The sequence below is a fragment of the Centroberyx gerrardi genome, chromosome 6 (assembly GCF_048128805.1).
Source record: "Centroberyx gerrardi isolate f3 chromosome 6, fCenGer3.hap1.cur.20231027, whole genome shotgun sequence".
Taxonomy (NCBI): domain Eukaryota; kingdom Metazoa; phylum Chordata; class Actinopteri; order Beryciformes; family Berycidae; genus Centroberyx; species Centroberyx gerrardi.
The window spans coordinates 10,987,449-10,991,621 of NC_136002.1; positions in this window are offsets into that span (position 1 = coordinate 10,987,449).

Sequence of the window (4,173 nt, forward strand, 5' to 3'; positions counted from 1 at the left end):
TCTTTTGTGTGTGTTGTGTCATTGTTTAGCAGTACTACTATTATTATTATTATTATTATTATTATTTTTATTATTATTGTCATCTTTGTTATTATACAGTTCAACAGAATACTGTTTTACTCCTATAGCATAAGGGAATCATTTGGTCCAAGATGTGATGTTGGCTCTAGCTCTCAATGTGCCTACAGAGAAGTGGCTGTTTGTGATGCAGCACATGAAAGCCGTCTACAGAACATGTAGTATAATATTAAATCGGTGAACACCTCTGAACAGCTACAGTATATCATAAATAGAATTTTCACAAACCTTTGCTTCTGACTTTGATTGCTTTTCAGGCCTCAGCCTCCCCCTTGTTTCACACCTTTGCTAATGCTTCAAACTCACCCAGATACACCTAAAATCTATTACAGCAATTAGACATGATAACAGATAGTAAATTATAATAGACTGGTTAATTCATTGATGATTGGTGCTGTAATAGCCCCTAATTCATAGTGTCACCAGCAGCAAAGGATTGGTCAAGCCTGGTGCTTCAAAGGCGGCCAAGGTCCCCTTTGAAATGCATGCTGGGACATGGTGTGTCCCTGTTTAACGAGCGTGTCCCTTGCGCACTGATGGGGTGACGTCAAAACAGAACCGGCACACTGGGGCCCATTCATGTGCTTGTAACCCCAGGCTCATATAAATTCCAGTGTAGATAGAAAACATACAGGGCCGTGGCCCGCTGCCCTCAACAGCACAGCTGTTTGGCCCCGGTGCAGCAGTCTGGAAATAAGGCCAAAACATAGGTCCAATATAGACCACCGATTCCTCTCATTGCTTTCAATTTCAGAAACTGGCAGCATTGCTTGAATATGTAAATGAATCACAATGCATAGTACAGGTGTATATGGACATTGAACATGTCAAGGATATGGCACTATTTTAGGAATGTATAGTAACAGAAAAGACTGCAGTATAAGTATAATTGTTTATCACATGACATTGTATCCATGTACAAGGCAGTCTTAAGAAATGTAAAATCAAAAGGCATTGAGTAAGATCAGTTAAGGCAGTCTAGTGAAGGAATAGATCCCCCTGTATTTCAGTGCGGTTTATATGAGTTGAAACGTGCTTCACTTTGCATTTTTCCATTAATAGAACGTGTCTCAAGAGTATTTCAAAACATACCAGCGAATACACACACACCTACACACATGTATCAGCACAGCCAACTGGACAGAGCTGTCTTCAGTCAAAATCAGGCTCATATTGTGCTGTTGGACTTGGTGGTGGTGTTCTTGGCAGAGGGCAGACTGAGGTTACCCAGGTGGTTCTTCTCCCGTCCCACCTCCCTCCCCCTGACTGGGTCGATGATCCAGACCAGACGTGATCGCTAGGCAACAGAGTTTTTAAATACTTGACTGGACGCTCCGAGTTCCAACAAACCTGGAACAAAATCCAAACGATTATGATACCACTCATACCCGCTTATTTCACATCCAAACGCAGACACAAAGCTGGCACACACAGACAGGGATTTTGCTCGGGGTTTTTTTTTTTTTTTTCTTTGTGTCTCATTCAAAGAAAAGTCCACTGCTTTTAAGCACTGTTTAAAAGAGAGAGAGAGGTGAGAGAGATGAAGGAAAGAGAAAGTCTGCGCAGAAAGTGAGAACTGTCACACCTGGCAGTCATAGAAAGATGTCAGAAGATGTCTGCCTCTCCTGACAAAAAGTATAACCTCCTGTCGTCAGCAGCTTACAGCTCTCTCGACACTGGAGTGAGGCTCGTTTGTCAGATTTCAAACCTAAATATTTATCTAAAGGGTCTTACCAAGCTACATCTGTCTCCTGCATGTAGTCTTAACATGACTGAGAGAGACAGGGAAGACTGGAGGATGGACTGGTGTGGCTGTGAGGCTGGGATATACTCAGGGTGTAACATATTAGGAACACCATTCCAATATTGAGTTGGACCTCTGAAGTGGATTTATTAGGTGAAATCAACGTCCACCTGGATTCATCCTATCAGTCTATTTCATGGAAAAATGTGTGTTTTTGTACAATCAGTGGAAAATGTTGTGTGCATTAGTGGTTAGGGAATAATAACAACAGTACTCAGGTTTGATATTAAAAGGAAATTCATGTATCTGTGTCCTCATGGCAGAAAGGGCTGAAGAGAGAAGAGCTATCTTCTTGTCCACTTAAATAATTTATTTGAATCCTCCCCTAATTGGCTTAGATACAAAATAGGCTTTGCATTATGTTGCTCTATGCAGTCATTCAACCCCAACAACATCCAGCCATGACTGGTCCATCAAGTCTTGCATGCCTGTAGTGGTAAACAAAAAGGTAGGCTATTGTAGCTATCTAGTATCTGGTTAGCTAACTATCACGGTCCTGTTGTTAACACATGTGATTTATATACTATAACGTATCTAGTAGCTATTGTTAGTAGTAGTAAGTAGTCACATGTTAACATTGGTTGCTTTACTGAATTAGCTGTTGGATAGTTAGCTAACTGGCAAAAAAGGCTTTGCTAACTCTTCTTAAGCTACAACTAGTGCATTGGAGTAGTGAGTAGGACGAGAGGGGCTGGAGCTAAAGACAAGACAGTTTTCTGTGTCACAGTAACCTAAATTTCCTTTTTTTTCTTGCGTGGGGTTTATAGGCTATACTGTAGACTATATTGCCCTCATTTGCACACAGCCAACTGTGCACTGGACCTCTGTGATGGTGCCAGGCTGTGCAGTAACTCACTAATATATTCTGATTACTTTCAGTTACTTTGCTATATTTGTGGCATAAAGGTACAGATGACATTGCTACATTCTTATTCATATTCTATTTTGCTGTATCTTGTTAATATTTGCTGATGCGACAGCCCAATTTCCAGACGGGGATCCTTTAAGCTTCATTTTCTCTTATCTTATCTTGAACTGTATTTCACTAAAAGTAGGTAAACTGATTCTAAGTGGGTTTACCCTCCACTACATCCCCACTCGCTGCCTCAAATCAGCCCCCTCTTCACAGACAGAGAATCCCTCTGACGCACAAGAGTCCAACTCAGTGATTCCATTACGCAGAGAAGTCGTGAAATATGACCAACACGTCCCTGAGGTCCTTGATGGCCCAACATGAGACACAATTGCCTGGGGATCTATTCTTGTCTTATTGTTCTTTACGGTTGAGTCTGGCTGGGTCAGTATGGACTCCAGGCAATAGTGTCTAGGGAGTATAAACACTTTGCATTCACAGTGTCTACTCACATCTGCCCCTTCTCATGGATCCTGCAGTGAGACACAGAGAGAGAGAGAGAGAGAGAGAGAGAGAGAGAGAGAGAGAGAGAGAGAGAGAGAATTCTAGTTAGTACTAGCCTGGACAAATTATTACTAGCCCAGTATAATGGAATATTCAAGCTTAATGGGTAATTCAAGCTTCAAATTGTATACATTATATTACAATTATATCGGCAGGCTGAAAACCACATAGTGAGTTTCTCTGTATGTAGCCAGTCCCTACCGGTGTTCCAGCTCTCCACAAACACCCTTACTCTCTTTTCTTGGTCAGTTTTGGAGAACGGTTCCTTTTCCGGAGGTGCTGACGGCGGTGGTACATTTGCAAGAAATTGATACATTTTGTTTTTGGATGAGGTTTGTTCATAATTCTGCTGTTCGTTTTGTTTACATTAGCTAGCTACTTCTGTCGTTGAGCTAAAGAGCTGCCTGTCTGTTAGGCAGCGGCTTGACAGAAGCATATGAAACATTAAATTCCTATATAGACCAATATGTTGGTGTAGATTCATGCATGGGATTTAGAATCTGCTGACCAATCTCCAACTCAATCTCTTTTCTGGACTTACTTTCATGCCTTGCTTCTACCTAAATGTAATTTTTGTATTTAAGCTTTTTAAAAAAATGACAAATGGTGGGTATGATCCAGTTTTGTTCAAGGACATATTTTAACTTTACACCAACCAAACTTCATGTAGGCTATTTAACACTGAGCAAACGAAACAAACATGTCTGTCACAGACAGAAGGCAAATTTCTTACACCACCCACAGTCTCAAGGTTTGCCACCCACTTAATCTTACCTCTCCTGTTCCTCCTTTCCTCTCATTCATCGTATTGTTGTGGTTGAGATGTGTTGAACCACATGTCTTGGCAGGTGCGGCGACTGTATTATCTTGGCTT